The sequence below is a fragment of the Thamnophis sirtalis genome, unplaced genomic scaffold (genome assembly GCF_051295495.1).
Source record: "Thamnophis sirtalis isolate CommonGarterSnake01/CBP01778 unplaced genomic scaffold, rThaSir2_p1.2 scaffold_13, whole genome shotgun sequence".
NCBI classification, from domain to species: domain Eukaryota; kingdom Metazoa; phylum Chordata; class Lepidosauria; order Squamata; family Natricidae; genus Thamnophis; species Thamnophis sirtalis.
Genome location: NW_028261393.1, coordinates 57,550,986 through 57,569,069, shown reverse-complemented (window position 1 = coordinate 57,569,069; position 18,084 = coordinate 57,550,986). Strand labels below are relative to the sequence as shown.

At 44.6% G+C, this 18,084-nt stretch overlaps 1 long non-coding RNA gene across 1 annotated transcript in view; it reads left to right on the top strand.

Annotated features, from left to right (window-relative positions):
• Positions 1 to 9,098, top strand: part of LOC148043220 (uncharacterized) — a 67,590-nt gene extending 58,492 nt beyond the window's left edge. The window contains exon 3 of the long non-coding RNA XR_015698387.1: positions 8,241 to 9,098. This is a non-coding gene — a long non-coding RNA (uncharacterized LOC148043220). The remainder of the gene's footprint in view (positions 1 to 8,240) is intronic.
• The last annotated feature ends 8,986 nt before the right edge of the window (positions 9,099 to 18,084 follow it).

Below are 18,084 nucleotides of genomic sequence, written 5' to 3'. Positions count from 1 at the left end.
ATCCGAATCTGCCACCAGCTCCGCTGGAGCTGGCAGGCTGCAATACTCATAGACAAAACACACGTTTTTAATTGTTTTTCTCAGTTCGGGATGGTCTCCAAAATGTTCTCCAAGGTTCCCCTGGCAGTTTTCTTTTGTTCCTGCCCTCGCTATGGAATTCACATCAGATAAGTGGTTTTGTGAAACACCTTTGGAGAAAGCAGGGTTCACCGACAATACCGTGAAGCCCTTATCCACGCCAACATAAGCGCGAAGGGCTAATCCGCGCCGTCAGAAGCGCTAAACGAAATGCGACCCTACCGCACTGACATAAGTGCGGAGGGCAAATCCGCGCCTTCCCAAGTGATCAGTAAAATGCGACCTTAAACCTAACCCTAAACCAAACCCCTAACCCTAACCCTAAACCTAACCCTAAACCTAACCCTAACCCCTAAACCTAACCCTAACCCCTAAACCTAAACCTAACCCCTAAACCTAACCCTAAACCTAACCCTAACCCCTAAACCTAACCCTAAATCTAACCCTAATCCCTAAATCTAACCCTAACCCCTAAACCTAACCCTAAACCTAACCCTAACTTTTATTTACATTTCACCATTTCAAAACATTCAAAATACAAAAAACTTTCTTCCTTCGCGCTTTCGTCGTCGCGCTGATATCGACGCGGTAATGTGGGCGCGCTAATGATGACGCGTATTTGTCGGCGCTTATTTGTCGCCGCTATTTTGACGAGCGCGGTTTTGTCGGGCCACGGAAAGCAGAAGTCATTCATTTGAACCCTGAAGAGAAATCGCTCTGCAGGACTCTGGTATTTGAATGTTCCTCCTGCGGAAAAAAAAAAGCATTTTCTGCATAATGAAAACATATGCAGCTATATCAAAGCTGTGACTTTCAAATTCCACCTGATGCCTCTAAATGTAAAAGGTTGACTTCAAAGCCACACGGGACAGCCTCCCTAATGCAATTGGTAGTCCTTCCCTCTCTAAGTACAGCATAGATGTAACATCGGAGAGGAATGCTAACTAATTTTTTTTGACCAAAACCTCTTTCATTTCCCTTACTTTTGATTGTCACCTGAAGGACAACTACAGCTTTCTTCCACGTTCTGGTTTCCTGCAGAAACAGATTTAAATTAGGTTAAAGGTAAAGGTAAAGATTTCCTTCGCACCTGCGTGCTAGTCGTTCCCGACTCTAGGGGGGGTGCTCATCTCCGTTTCAAAGCCGAAGAGCCAATGCTGTCTGAAGACATCTCTGTGGTCATGTGGCCGGCATGACTCAATGCTGAAGGTGCATGGAGCACTCTTATTTATTTATTTATTTATTTACTTACTTACTTACTTATTTATTTACTTACTTACTTACTTACTTATTAGACTTATATACCGCTTCATAGGGCTTTCAGCCCTCTCTAAGCGGTTTACAATTTTTTTTAGCAAATTGAGTCAGCAACTTGCCCCCACAGTCCGGGTCCTCATTTCACCCACCTCGGAAGGATGGAAGGCTGAGTCGACCTTGAGCCGGTGAGATTTGAACCGCCGAACTGCAGATCGCAGTCAGCTGAAGTGGCCTGGAGTACTGCACCCTAACCACTGCGCCACCTCGTCTCTTACCTTCCCATGAAATGTCTGCAAGAAAACAAGTTCAGAAACCACTGAGGACTCCTCGTAGTTTGAGAAGTTATCCAACGGGTATCTTCAGTGAGAAGATGAAATTTGTCAGGAAGGAAGGAAGGAAGGATGGATGGATGGATGGAAGGAAGGAAGGAAGGAAGGAAGGAAGGAAGGAAGGAAGAAAGGAAGGAAGGAAGGAAGGAAGGAAAGAACTCTGTCATTACTGTTTGCAATTAATTGCTATTTAGGAGAATCCATAGCACTACATCCTAGCTGTAGATGTCCCTTTCTCTCAGTTGAAGGAATGCGGTATGGGATCAAAGCGTGTATTATGGATAATTTGCAACCAATCTCAAAACAAAACATCCCTAAACCTCATTGGAGAGAAATTGCTCACGTCCAACCCATACATTTCCACACGTAAAAGCTGTGCTGTAATACCTATAAATAAACAAACAAAGAAACATTTCTTTCTGGTATTACACATTGAGTACCATTCTCTGGGAATTCTGAATTTATTGAGCGGCATGGAACAGGGACAGGAAATTCTGTGAGTCATAATGTACGCAGCATGGCGTTTTTATGTCGAAATGATAATCTCTCTGATTGTATTTCAAGCTCTGTTTTTTGGAATAGCCTCCCTGGGAATCTTTCCGAGATTATGCAGGCTATTTGTCTTTCTTCTTCCATCTGCCTATTCCTCTTCGAACCCAGCGATTAGATCAAGCCGTACAAGTTCCTTGGGCTGGAATCCTATAGACATAGCAAAACACAAAACGCCTCCCTTAGGATCCGGGGATATTATCCTAGCATGGGTATAAATTTCCCTCGCCACCTGTCGGAACGTCTCTCTCTCCCGGATAAATTTCATTTCTTTTTGATTTAGTTTGTTTTGATCTTTATAAAAGTCACTTTTGGGAAGCGGAGGTTTCCAGTTAAGGCTGCGAACATGCAAATGGATGGCTGATTAATTTTAAATAAGAGAAGTCAGCTTGGGTTGCCTTGTAGCGGATGTAAATCAAAGGTCCTCTCTAGATGTGTGTTTTAAGAGGGGGGGCGGGCGGAAAGCTCCTTTAATTCGCTTGCAGAAATTCATCACAACAGAAGGGGGAGAGGAAGACGGAGGGAAAAGATGGCAAATTACAGCGGAGAGCATCTTCCATCTGGTGAGGCGGCAATGTTGGTGGGAGGGAAGGTTGGATATTTTCCGTTGATTAGGCAGTAACGTTTGAGGGCCAATGTCGCAGGGATTATAACTAAGGAGATCGGTGGGAACTGCCGAGGTGGCGCAGCGGTTAGGGGTGCAGTACTGCAGGCCACTTCAGCTGACTGTTATCTGCAGTTCAGCAGTTCAAATCTCACCGGCTCAAGGTTGACTCAGCCTTCCATCCTTCCGAGGTGGGTAAAATGAGGACCCGGATTGTTGTTGGGGGCGATATGCTGATTCTGTAAACCGCTTAGAGAGGGCTGAAAGCCCTATGAAGCGGTATATAAGTCTAACTGCTATTGCTATTGCTTTCTGGTTTCTCATCACAGCATCTCTGGGGTTTTCCATCAAATGCATAGCACAATCCAGCTTTTCCAACAGGGAGGGCTCGTTCCCACGGAGAGAGGGGTTGTGCATAAGCACACCAGCATGCCTACCATCCCTGTCCTACTATTCCCATTTATTTGTACTCATTTCTTATGTATATACATATATATCTGCTGGTTCCACCACAAATCCGCGAAGCCCTTCTGCACGGAGACATAAGCGCGAAGACTAAATCGCGCCATTCTAAGCGCTAGGGAAAAATGCGACCCTACCGCGATGACATAATCGCGGAGGGCAAAATCGTGCATTCCCCAGGCACTCAGTACCCTAAACCTAACCCTAACCCTAACCCTAAACCTACCCTAAACCTAAACCTAAAACAAACCCTAAAACAAACCCCTAAACCTAATCCTAACGCTTACCTTAAATGAAGTTGGCTTTCTGCCACGACGCCATTTTAAAGCGCCCTTATGTTGCCACGCGGTTGTCGTGGCGGTGATGACGCGCGGTGATGACGTCGCAGCTTTAGCGCCGCGATTTTATCACCGCGATTTTGACCAGCTCGGTTTTGTCGTGACACGTATCTGCTTGTAAGTGTATATGTTATATTCATACGTAGCCTTATTTTCCTCATACGTGCTTGAAAAACCATATAAAAGTGATTCAAATGGAATGGATGGAAGAAGCCAGCAGAGAGTCCAGCCAATAGTTTTATTAGAAGCAGAGATTCTAATTTAAGTCTTGTAAATCTATTACCCATTTCTGTATCATTTTTGGGGGGGAAGTAAACTTACCTGCTGGAAGCCAAGAAGGGATGGGGAGGAATTGGTCCTTGCAGGTCTCATGCAATCAAACCTGTCTTCATCCTAATGAATCGCCAACCTTCCAGGGATGACCTACCTCAACAGGGGTGGCAGTGCAGCCTTCCCTGGCGTTTGAAATTATTGGAGAGAGAAAACGAGGACCGTGTAAAACACAGAAGAGCAAAATAATAATAATAATAAAGAACAAACACACACACACACACACTCGCAATCCTTCAGTGTCTACATCCAGCGTTCCACTCCTTGGTGTTTCATTCAACTCACCATTCATTTGATAGGAAATTACTCATCTGAAGCATGGATTTTGACACAACATTATTTGGTTTCTTACAATCTATTTTTCTTGCTGAATTCTCCTAGCAAGCTCAGTTGGGCTTTTTTCTCTGCGGGAGTTTTGCTTTTTTTCTTTATTTCTTTCTTGGCTACCTTTTAAGGAGAATAGATTTTATTTTTTGACACTTTCATCTGTTAAGCTCTTTTTTTATCTCTCCTCTCTTTGGAGAGGCTCCACTTCTGCCCGGTTTCTCCTTAAGTGCAGAAGAGAGAAAAAAAGACCTTTTTCTCCAGATATTGCTGGGAAAGAAACACGGTGAAGTGCCACCCTTTGGGGGGGGGCGATGGGATTTAATTTGTGAGTTTGGTCCTGGGTCGCTGACCTGCTCATCTCAACCATCATAGCTCTCCTGATCTAGAGGAAACAAAATCCAATCCCTCCCCCCCCTAAAAAAACAATTTTTATAATTGAGCAACAAGGCAACCTTTCAAAAGAACTGAAATGTGGAAGACCGGATCTCAAGTGAAGACTATATTCTGAGTATAGGAACAGTTTGATAACGGTATCCATTATCCAGTGTATGGACGGGTGAGCAATTTCCACTTATTTTGAGAGGCTGCAAATGGAATAAAATAGCTATGTTAAAACCAGGAGTGGGCTGCTAGGGGTTTGCACAGGTTCGGCCGATCCTCCAGCTAGGATTCTGCCCAGTTCGGGGAATCCCCAAATGCCACAACTGGCTGGCCACACCCACCCCATCCTGTCCCTCCCCTCCCAGAAGTCTCCATGCGGCCCGTTCATCATCAAGCCGGATAACTGCAGAGCCAGAGCAGAAGCTCAGGGAGTGTGTGTGTGGGGGAATGGGCCTAATAGAGGTTCCAGAAATCCAGAAATGGGCCTGTTTCCAGCCTCCGGAGGGCCTCCGGGGAAGCAGTTTTCGCCTTCCCGGAGGCTCGAGGAAAGCCTCCAGAGTCTAGGGAGAGTGAGAAACATTCCCCCCCCTGCCATGGTGAAGGAGGCTGACTAGGCCATCCCTAGCCAGCAACGTGGCAGTGAACCCATGGCTCAGAGGTGGGTTCCTACCAGTTCGCACCTATTAGAACCGGTTCGTCAAATCTACCGAACCGGTTAGAAGAGGTTCCACCAGTGGACCCGGAAAGCAGGCCACCCCTACAGAAGAGGTTCCAAACTTTTTTGAAACCCACCACTGGTCCTTGGAGATGATTATTCTACACTATCATGCTCCTATTTATAAAACTCAGGGCCTCTGTGAAAGGTAAGGAGGACTACTGCGTTTGTGGTGCAATCAGGACATTGCGTGTGTTGAAGTTGTTTTAACGCAAACCAAAGATGCCTTTTAAAAAACAAGTTCACATCCTATTCTTATGCATGCCAGTGCTGTGTGTGAGGTAATTTAAGGTGGTTCTGACAAGTGTCGTCGGCATCTTCATATCCGGTCACATGGGCGGCAAGCCACTCCCATCCGGTCACATGGGCAGCAAGCCACTCCCACAGAGTAGGTTCGAACAATTTTTGAAACCCACCACTGGTGTAGTCAGTCAGATTACCTGTCCATTCATCCCTTCTTTTATCTGATTACTAACCATACAAATACATATCCGATTCCTACCTATCACACAATCTCAATACCCTATTTTCCAACGTTTAACTTGCCTGTGTTTTCCTCTCCCGGCTTTTTCCCCTCCTTTCTAAACCATCGGGACCATTTGTCCCAGATTTCGTGGTATTCCGTCTCCCCCTCGTCTTCGAGCTCTAGAGTCAGCCTGTCCATCTCTGCGCACGTCAGTATCTTCTTTATTGTTTCTTGTCCTGAGGGAGTCGCTTTGTTTTTCCATTTTTGTGCAAAAACCAGTCTTGCCGCCGTTAGCAATAGCAATAGCAGTTCGACTTATTTACCGCTTCATAGGGCTTTCAGCCCTCTCTAAGCGGTTTACAGAGTCAGCATATATTGCCCCCACAGTCTGGGTCCTCATTTCACCCACCTCGGAAGGATGGAAGGCTGAGTCAATCTTGAGCCGGTGAGATTTGAACTGCTGAACTGCAGTTAGCAGTCAGCTGAAGTGGCCTGAAGTACTGCACCCTAACCACTGCGCCACCTCGGCTATTAAAATATGCAGCATTAAATATATAGTGCACCTTTGTCATATTTTTCTTCTCCTGGTTCTTGAGTTGTCCCTCCCAATCTGCCATTCAGGACATTCTGCAATGTTGCTCATAAGGAGGAGACACTTAACAAAGAAAGGGATTGGGAAGGTCTCCTTCCCTTAGACTGTCCCCACACAGTGAAATTTTGGATATTGCTCTGTTTGTTTGTTTGTCTGTTTGTTTTGCTGTGATGACAGAGCCTAGAAATCGATTGCTCAGAATGTAAAATTCCAAAGCAACTGTCAAGCCCTTTTCTACCTGGATTGTCTTGGTTTGAAGATGTGCTGCCTTAAAAGCTTTTTGATGACCCCCGTCAGGAATTACGCTGGCCTAAAACACTTTGCTGGTTTATCTTCATCTTTCCCTCTTACTTAATTTTCTGCAAAAATGCCTTTGTTTTCCGTTACATTGCACAAGTCAGATGAAGATGTGACCTCCAAGTTTCCAAGTGGGCCTCCTTTTTTAGCCCGGAGAGAAATCTGCAGCAGATATTTCCACACAGGTATCAGAAAGGGATGCGGTGGCTCAGTGGCTATGATGCTGAGCTTGTCGATCAGAAGGTCAGCAGTTCAATGGTTCGAATCCCGAGTGCCGCATAATGGAGTAAGCTCACGTTATTTGTCCCAGATTCTGCCAACCTAGCAGTCTGAAAGCATGTAAAAATGCAAGTAGAAAAATAGGGACCACCTTTGGTGGGAAGGGAACAGCCTTCCGTGCACATTCAGCATTTAGTCATGCCGTCCACATGACCACGGAGACGACTTCGGACAGCGCTGGCTCTTCAGCTTTGAAATGTAGATGAGCACCGCCCCCTAAAGTCAGGAACAACTATATATGTGTGCAAGGGGAACCTTTACCTTGTGTTATCAGAACTCCTGTAAGGTTGATACAGGAAAGGGAAGGAGAGTGTATTTATGAAACTTCAGAATGTATTGTTTGGTGTTCGGCATTAAGAATATCCAACCAAGATGACCAAACAGTTTGAGAACTCTGCGAGTTGAGTGCCACACACTTGGAAGGGGATCATGTTGAGGAAGGCTGTTGTGCACAGATGCTCGATTTTATTAAAGATACAGAAGAGGTTCCTGTGGCCATTGAAACTTCAATAGCACAATGCGTGAATACGTGCTTTGCAAGCAAATACTGTAAGAGTCAGTTCCCAGAAATGTCAGAGTGTGCACAGTGTGGCTACTCTTTTGAGACAACCCAGGGGCAAAATAAAATACACAGAGGTTTTCTCTTTCAAACAGTGGTTTGTATACAAGACTTATATATACATATACCAGGCAAGCAATCAGTCTTCAACTCTACATGGGGAACCACAATGCAGAAAGAACACGAGGAGAGAGATACAAGAGGAAAGAGAGAGATGCCCTCACATGGCCTCTCTTATATATACAGCTTCTTAAAGTGGCAGTAACCCTGCTGACTCATCCTCATGTCATCATCTCGGTTTACAGCCTTACAGCAGCTGGTCAGCTATTAAATTGTCATTACCCTGACACTTCTCCCATTTAAAGCTGAAGAGCTGAATGCTTTACCATATTCATGATGCTTTTTTTCCCCATTATATCCTTGCCTCCTGCTTTGGTTCCTACTCTCATTTCTACTAACATTACTAGTACCATTGCTGCTGGACCTACTCCTGATTCCATTATCTACTCACTCTCTACACTTTGTCTCATTAATCTCCATTACATCCTGTTCATTTTCCAACTCTGAAACTGTTTTGCACACTGACAATGGCCAGAAACATGCAAGGCAAATTCTTCCGAGCTTGATGAATAACAAATGTCTTTATCTCAACAAGATTCCACTTGTTTTCTCCATAGAAGTTCCTCAGGTCACCTTCTGAGAAGACTGACATCACTCCTGTTAGCAACACAAAAGCTAGACGTTTGCTTGAGATGCCGCGTAACTGAATATTGGATTCAGTGTGTCCTGTGAGAAGGTCCCGAGTGTCTCCTGCCACAATCAATAAGCCTTCTGCTCTTTAAGTGGAGGTGGAAGTTCAAACAAGCGTTTTACACATCACGACAATCGCACCTGTGCACCAAACCGTCCCCAGAGGTATTTAACAAACCACACAAACCCGAAGATGAATGGCAAATCTGTGCTACCAGCAAAATGTTGTGGAGATTGATGTCAACTTGAAAGCAGAGGTGAGGGAAGGAATGAGATTTGAGAGATGACTATCAGAAAATAATGAGGATGAACAAGGAAAAGAAAAGTTTCAATCTTTTCCAGGTCTGATAAATCATAAGTGTCAGAAGGATGGAATTTAGTCAACGGGGGTAAATAATGATGCCTTTAATAACGAAGAAAGCTCAGAATATTTTGATGTGACATAAAACAGCTACGGGGGAAAAAGGAATCAAGGTATCTTGAGTAGAAAGTGATGAAGGCCAGCATGTTTTCATTACAAGCGGCTCATAAACATTTAATAAGAGCCTGGCTGAATATTTAAGGGAAAGGAAACCTGTTGTAAAGAACACGCACTCACAAACGTGGGAGGAGGGGTTGCTTGTGTGTCTGGGTGTTACTGTTCCTGTTGTACACCAGTTGGATCAGAGAAAGTGGAAGGTGACTGATTATGTTGTTATTTAGCAATAGCAATAGCGGTTAGACTTATATACCGCTTCATAGGGCTTTCAGCCCTCTCTAAGCGGTTTACAGAGTCAGCTTATTGCCCCCAACAACAATCCGGGTCCTCATTTTACCCACCTCGGAAGGATGGAAGGCTGAGTCAACCCTGAGCTGGTGAGATTTGAACAGCCGAACTGCCAAGGTGGCGCAGTGGTTAAATGCAGCACTGCAGGCTACTGCTAGATCAGCAGGTCAGCGGTTCAAATCTCACCGGCTCAAAGGTTGACTCAGCCTTCCATCCTTCCGAGGTGGGTAAAATGAGGACCCAGATTGTTGGGGGCAATATGCTGACTCTCTGTAAACCGCTTAGAGAGGCCTGAAAGGCCTATGAAGCGGTATATAAGTCCACTGCTATTGCTATTGCAGAACTGCAGTCAGCTGAAGTAGCCTGCAGTGCTGCATTTAACCACTGCGCCACCTCGGCTCTCTATTTGGAAGACAACCCCCCCCCCAAAAAAAGTTTATAGAATCCTAGTGTTGGAAGATTGCATAAAGACTTTCAAACCCTTCCTGCAAGGGGAAAGAGTGGCAGAACCTGGAGGTGGAGTGAAAAGAGGCATCAGCCTAGCATCCTTATATAGTCACAAGTGGACTGAGTCCCATCTCCTTTGATTTCCATTGACCCTTACCTAGCTCCCGGCAGGTGCCAACCAGGGGTGGTTTTCACTTACCTTCGCTACCAGTTCGCAAATGTATTTGCACGTGTGCACACTTGCCACACTCTTTTGCGCCTCGTCCATGCATGCAGTCGGTGTTCCGTGGATGCACTTTGCTCGTGCACGCACCATACACTCATGCGCCTGGCCACAAAAATGTCCCTAAATAGGACAACATGGAGCTGGGGAGGGTGAGGCAGGCCCACCCATGATTTCCACTATGGTTCGGGCGAACCAGTCCAAACCGGCTGAATATCACCTCTGGTGCCAACCAGAGGTGGGTTCTTATCGGTTCAGAGCGGTTTGGCCGAATAGGTAGTAACTCGGCTGGACACATGACCGAACCAGTTCTATCCTTGGCAGTGCCATCTTGATTTTCTGTTCTGCACACGCGCAGAACAGTCTTCATTGAAAAAAATTAATCCCCCCCCCTTTTTAAAGTTGTGTGTATGCCCAGACCTTTTTAGTGCAAATGTGCACGCGTGGGGAGCATGTGTCTGGCGCATGCACGAGCAAAGGGAGTACACATGCCAAAACTTTCAGGTGCCGAACTGGTAGTAATTCCGATAGAAACCCACCCCTGGTGCCAACCGTTAGTTGAAAAGATTCCTGTACACAAGGAGTAGCAATAAATCAGTTTAGCTGGTGGATTGGCTCTTTCGTGCCTAACGCTACTACTTCAATTCGAATTGAGGAATCAAAATCAAATCAATTCCCCAGTCTTGGTTTGAACACATCTACTCAAGGGAAACCCACCTTCAGAATGAGAAAGCTCTGTTGAGCTGTTTTTACGATCAGGCCCAGATTCCCCGTGTCTCTCCTCTCTTCCTGCAACTGAAGGCTATTTCTGATTTTTTAAAGAACAAAATGGCAAAGTCTTGGATTTCACTGGAATGAATTCTGCATTTTCCTTCTCCTAAAACTGGTAGTAGTTTTGAACATCTAGGATCGGAAAGGGCTGAATTATACCGTGAACAATTTTCTCCTCCATTCCCGGGTCAAACAGGATTTGAGAGTGAATATACTTGCCAGCAGCAATTATTTCTTTCCTTGATTTATATATGGCTTTTTGTTCCAACAGAGCACATTTGCAATTTCAGAATCTCTGCATTTCTTCTCCTCCTCTGGCCAAAGGGTAGAACTAGATTAATCTCGCTCTATTTTTATCTTACCCTAGGAAGTAGAAAAGGTGAATTCCGTAGGTTCACTCATTTATACAGATGATGTTACCTAGCTGGGTAATGAAAGGTCATCTAGCAAACAGCCAAGCTCAGAGAGCACCAGAGAGGATGCGGGTAATTGTAACGGAAGTGTAGTTCAATTCTGGCTTTAGATTTTAAATCTTTCAAAAGTTCTTTTCCCATTGCCGCGTTTTCTATCTACTCCACCCATACGTTTTGAAAGCACAGTGTCAAAGAATATATTTTGCAAATTAAATCATCCCTAGGCATATTTTTTTTTTGCAAAGGCATTCTAAAGGAAGCCTCATTAATTTCTCAGAAGCATGTTGGTGTATTAATATTTAGATTTCTAACACACAAAAAGGAATTATTCAAATGCATCCGTATGTCAGCCAGCAGTTTGAATTAACATCTCTAGCTTCCCTGGGAGCTCCATGGTTTGAGCGGGGGGGGGGGGGGGAGGCCTGACCTTTTGACTACTTAAATATTTATTGGCATTCAGAGAATTCTGCTTATAAAAGATAGATTTAGTATTTGCAAGTTCTTCAGGCATGCTGTCTCCAGGAAATATTAACCCTGGTTTGTTTAACTGTCCACTTGACTCATTCTTCAAAGTCTTGGATGTGTTGTTCCACAAAGCGTGTGATTTTTATCTTCACTTGAGGTTCTTTCTAACCATTTTTCTCATTCTCTTTCACCGGATGCTTGCCGGTACTTCTCCCGCTGAGCATTTTTCAGTCTCTCAGTTTGTAGACAAATTCATTCGTAATCTGAACGGGGAAATGGTTGAGGTTGTAAGACCAAGCCAAATCGAAAATGATAGTCAATCCCTGAAAGTGGGCATTTAGGCAGATCAGCCATCAATAAACACATAGAAATCAATCGCGTTAAACATATAAGTTAAAATCTTCAACCCAAAGTCAAGGGAGACCATCTGTTGCAGAAAACCAGGATGAACTGGAAGGTGGGGTTAAGTATGTCATCAGTTCGGAATCCTTGCATTTCCACAAGAGATGCAAGCCCAAAGCTTCATGAATTGAACTGCCTCTAGCACCAATTTATCTTTGACTATTAGCTGACCAGATTTTGCAATCAAATGCTAGGCCTGTCAACATTAAAGGTAATGGTAAATGTTCCCCTCTCTAGTCATATGTTCTAGTGCTAGTATGTGCTAGTTGTTCCTGACTCTAGGGGGCAGTGCTTATCTCTGTTTCAAAGCCGAAGAGCCAGTGCTCTCCGAAGACGTCTCCATGGTCATGTGGCTGGCATAATTAAATGCCAAAGGTGTAAGGAATGCTGTTGCCTTCCCACCAAAGGTGGTTCCTATTTTTCTACTTGCATTTTTTACATGCTTTCGAACTGCTAGGTTGGCAGAAGCTGGGACAAGTCATGGAAGCTCACTCCATTATGCAGTGCTAGGGATTTGAACTGCCGAACTGCCAATCTTTCTAATGAACAAGCTCTTCGTCTTGGCCACTGAGCCAGTCCATCCCTCTTGTCAATATTAGGGTCATTCCAAATATCCCTTTTTTGATGAGCTCCTGGACTGAAGAGCAGATAAGCTCATTTGAAGCTGAGCGGAGAAGAGAAAATAAATCCAAGTGTCATGCTTTCTGTTACCTTTCCGTTTGTTTTCCCTAATTAAAACATGCTAATTGGTTCACATAACTTTTGGAGATGAGTCACACAATCTGCGTGGTGCCTGCTCCCCCCTCCCCCTCCCCATTTGTAACGTATAAACGTTATTAATGTGAATGTATTAAATTCACTTTTGGGGCTGGCCACGTTCCAAGATTATATAATCAGGGAAAACAATTGGAAGGCCTATTTCATATGGATAAGGGTAGGCTACGGAGAAGGTCTCGATTATAACTTTCTGAGAAGTTGGTAATTATTTTGTCTCTGACTTCCAAATCACCTCTGAAAAAGTCAAAAAAGCATAGCTCCCCCAAAAAGGAATATAAAACTGAAATGCTAATATTTAATGACTAACGCTACTTCATTTGATGAGAAATTGCTTGGGCATGAGGGAGAAAGAGGAAGGGGAGAAATAAGAATTAAATTAAATGCTATGACATCTTTGCTTTCCTTCTTATTCAATATACTGGAGCCTGGCTTGAAAAGGCAGGTGTCAATAGCAGAAAAATATATGTCCCAGCAACGATATATTTACGCTGTGTGCTTTGCCGAGGTGGCGCAGTGGTTAAATGCAGCATTGCAGGCTACTTCAGCTGACTGCAGTTCTGCAGTTCGGCGGTTCAATTCTCACCGGCTCAGGGTTGACTCAGCCTTCCATCCTTCCGAGGTGGGTAAAATGAGGAGCCGGATTGTTGTTGGGGGCGATATGCTGACTCTGTAAACCGCTTAGAGAGGGCTGAAAGCCCTATGAAGCGGTATATAAGTCTAACCGCTATTGCTATTGCTATTTGCGAGGTTTGCAAAACTGAGTTTCTCTCTCAAGATGCTTCGTCATCTAAGGCCAAACCATAACGATGAGCAGTTGAATCTACTCTAACAAAGAGAAGATGACAAATTTCGTGAAAAATAAAATGCATTTGTGGAGAAAAAAAATGATAAAAGTTCTCAAGGAAAGCAACAGAGCCGTAAAATAATCCAAACTTTTGCTCTGAAAGCATTTAGTTGTTATTCCGGATAATCAAATCTGCCAGTTAGGTTTTGGCCACAGGCAATACCGATGGTTGCCTTCAAGAAGTGAGAAAGAATGAAGGAAATGCCAACCAATGCTAAGGCATGTGGACAGAATGGAAGAGGTACTCAAGGAGAGAAGCAATCCAGAACTAAGGAGAACTTTCTTGACAGTTAGAATAATTGATCAGAGGAACTGCCTGCCTCCAGAAGTTGTGGGTGCTCCAACACCCGAAGGTTTTTCAGAAGAGGTTCAACAACCATTTGTCTGAAATGGAATAAGGTCTCCTGTTTGAGCAGAAGGTTGGACTAGAAGATCTCCAAGGTCCCTCCCAACTCTGTTGTTCTGTTATTCATTGCTCTGAATGGACTCTGCTCAATCTTTATGTAAATACTCCAGAAACACACGGACGACAGAGTTAATTTGGATCTATTTTTCTGGAGTGATACAGTCCAATTGGAGAAGTACCAGAGGTGCAGAGTCACCAGTGAGGAGAGATTAGTATTTGCAAAGCAAATGGGAGAGTGTACTTTTTGAGCAATTGGACTCAGAGCAGAAAGAAAGAAAAGGCCATCCGAGTTGGCTTTGGGAATTAGCGAGTCAACACGATTGTTTGATTTGCTTTGATAAATCCTCAGAGTAATGAAATTTAAGTCAGCCTCATTACCATATTTAAATTCACGAAATGAGCTCCCCTGGCTAATCCCTCCGTTGATTCACTCGATGGAAAAAGGAAAAGGAGCCAGACAGAATTGGAAGTGAGTCTGGAGGGAGATTTTCTTCAAGCCCTGGCTGAGCCCTTCCTTGCCCACCTGCTGATGGATGAGAAGATGTCATGAGCTGGACAGACAGACGGACGTGCGTCTCATTGCGAAGCATTGTCATTCAGTTCGGCAACACGTTGTTTTTTTAACAGTTTCATCCAAAGGGGCTTAGAACACTGGCACAGACTGCAAATTTGCAGATGCAAGACATGATTGATTGATTGGCGCTCACCACAATCAGACAGACTCTTGACTATTTACCCTATAAGCAAAGATAGCGATATAGTAATAGCCATAGCACTTAGACGTATATACTGCTTCACAATGCTCTCCAGCCCTCTCTAAGCGGTTTACAGAGTCGGCATATTTCCCCCAACAATCTGGGTCCTCATTTTACCCACCTCGGAAGGATGGAAGGCTGAGACAACCTTGAACTGGTCAGGATCGAATTCCTAGCAGTGGGTATAGTTAGTCTGCAATACTGTTTTCTAATCACTGGGATGGAGGGAGGGAGGGAGGGAAGGAAGGAAGGAAGAAAGGAAGGAAGGAAGGAAGGAAAGAAAGGTAGCCAAAGCACTCAGACTTATATACCGCTTCACAGTGCTTGAAAGCTCTTCTCCAAGCAGTTTACAGGGTCAGCCTCTTGCCCCCAACAATCTGTGTCCTCATTTTATCCACCTCAGAAGGATGGAAGGTTGAGTCCACCTTGAGCCTGGTGGGATTTGAACTGCCAAATTGTAGGCAGCTATCCCAACTGGAGTTGTTTCCCAGTCATGCCTCTCCAGAGACATCCTTGACTCCCAGGGAAAGGAATGTTCTTATGGCTCTACATCCCACCCAGTCTCCATCCACCCCACCTCCCATTGCCCACTGCATGCCCACCCCCTGAATGTAGCAGTCCTGAAGACCCCAAATTAATGATGGATTCCAGGGCTGACACTCCACATGTATGTGACTGAGGCTATTTGTTTTTTTAAAGCAAAAGATTAAAGCTAGCCAGGTCAAAACATCCATTATCCATTAGATGATGAAATTCTTGGATGGTGCCGTTTTGTGTTTGATCTCTACGCGAGAAGATCCTTGCGTTTCCCCAGCATTCATGGATATATTCCATGCCATCCGTCTAAATAATTTTCAACATTATTCAGTCACCAGCAAAGCTCCATTTATGGATGGCTAAAATGTATGGAATTGGATTCCTTGTTTGGGTTCTGAGAATAGCATCGAAGGGTTCACAATTGTTCTCTGTCAAAATGTTTCCTTCTTCCTCTCGTCCCTCACTGAATCAGGTTTGACGGATGGCTCGAAGATTTGCTATTCCATTATGGATTGTTCTGCCCGGTAGTTCTTAGCGCATACTTATAAAAATATATTGGTAATTCAAAATCGTGATGGATGTAGACTTTTCACCGGTTTCAGAGTTCATATTTAGAGCTCGGACGGCATCGTGGCATCAATCTTTCACCGCCGAAGGTCACCTTCGTCCAGCGTTGTGTGATGATTTCCACAGCTGGGTTTCCCCTTCAAATAAGTTTGATCTATTATCTCAGAAATGACTAAAGACAAATGAGAACACTTCATCCATCAGTAAGATAGGGACCCGTCTCTGGCTAATATGGTTTGTGAGGGACAGATCTGGCCTCAAAATCATTTCCATCATTCGATGCCATTCATCTTTTGCAACAAGCATCTGGTTACGGAGCCAGTTTATGCTATTTATTACTGAAGGGATTAGCTGTCCTAATTCCCCCTTCTCTGGTTTCAGGGAGAGTTCAAAAGAAAGAATGTTTTGCCAAAAAGAACAGGTAGCATGCAGGAGAAAACTCAACTGCAACCATTTTTCCCCCAGTCTCGTTTATATCTCTCGTTTGAGTTAAGATATGCAGATATTTTAGCCATCTCGGCTAAATTTGAGACTTTCAATGTCCATTCTTGAATTGTAGGCAAATCTTCATATATATATATATCTTCAGGTGGCATGCAGGAGAAAACTCAACTGCAACCAAAGAACATTATAAGAAATCCTCAACTTAAGATCAACGTTTATGTTGGTAAGTGAGAAATGTCTTAAGTGAGTTTTGCCCATTTTATAACCTTCCTTCCCACGGTTGTTAAGTGAATCACTGCGGTTCTTAAATTAGTGACACGGTTGTTAAGCCAATCTGGTTTCCCCCTTGACTTTGCTCATCAGAAGGCTGACAAAAAGAATAGCAATAGCGGTTAGACTTATATACTGCTTCATAGGGCTTTCAGCCCTCTCTAAGCGGTTTACAGAGTCAGCATATCACCCCCAACAACAATCCGGGTCCTCATTTCACCCACCTTGGAAGGATGGAAGGCTGAGTCAACCCTGAGCCGGTGAGATTTGAACAGCCGAGCTGCAGAACTGCAGTCAGCTGAAGTGGCCTGCAGTGCTGCATTTAACCACTGCGCCACCTCGGCTCTGTCAACATCCTCCCTCCCTCCCTTTTCCTCTTTTTCCTTCCCTCTTCATTCTCCTTTCTTCTTCCTTCCCCTCTTTCCTTTCTTTTTTCTTTTTTTCTTTCCTCTGTCCCTTTCTCCTTTCCTGTCCCTTCAGGGATACTCAGATGGAGAAACATTTCTCCTTTTGTTTTTGTTTTACTTTCAGTTGGTTTTGCTAGCCCTCTGCCAGGGAAAAAGGGAGCTGGGGAGGGGAGCCACATGCAGCCCCCCCCCCCCCCGAGCTCCATTTTCACTGACAGAGGGTTGCTGGAGACCATCACGATCAAAAATGGAGCCTGGGAGGACTCCATGCTGGCAGAGGCAACCCTGGCTGGTTTCCAGGGAAGCCCCGAGGGACAGATCTAAGTCTCCCACAGGCCTCATCCAGGTGGTGGGCCTTGAGTTTGACACCCGTGATTGACAAGGAATGATTGAAAGACCTCGTCACGTTAAGCTTGCAGAAGAGAAGGTCGAAAGGGGACACCAAACCTCTCTTCAGATATCTGATGGGCTGTCACGTTGTTGAGGACTTATCTCACTTGCTCCAGAGGGTGAGACCAGAACTAATGGGATGAACCTTCAAGGATGTGGATGGAGATAAGACCTATCTTAGCAGGAAGGATTGTCAATCAGTTGAATAAGTTACTCTCTGGAGTGGCTTTTTCTCTTCACTGGAGGCTTTCAAATAGTCATTTATCAGGTGGGGTTTTTTTTGGTGGGAGGTGGAAGAGTCCTTCAAAGAACATTTCTCCTTTCACCTTTCAGATCGAATCTGTTCACTCCAGAAAGTCTGGAGCAATTCTCTAAAATGGCCAAGTTCTCTGTTGTAAAACAACAACACAAAATATCGTATCTCAAGTTTGTTTGTGAAGTCCTCAGTGTTTTCTGGGCTTGGTAGTTTCCGTACAGACATTTCATCCCCCAACTTGGTAATATCATCAGTCTGAGTCAGTGTGGGGTTTGTTACCTATTTATATATGGCTGTGTGCCTTACCAGTTTTCAGATTCAGATTCAGATTTAATTTATTTGTATGCCGCCCTTCTCCGGGAGGGACTCAGGGCGGTGAACAACTCAAAAGGGGAAAGGGGATACAAACACAATACATATAATTAAAATACACAAGAGTCATACGGCCATACAAGTCGAGAGGGGAGGGGAACTCATCAACCCCAGGCCTGCCGGCACAGCCAGGTTTTGACGGCTTTTCGGAAGGCCTGGAGAGAGGTGAGGGTCCGAATCTCTGCGGGGAGCTCGTTCCACAGAGCCGGAGCTGCCACAGAGAAGGCCCTCCCCCGGGTGGTAGCCAGATGGCATTGGC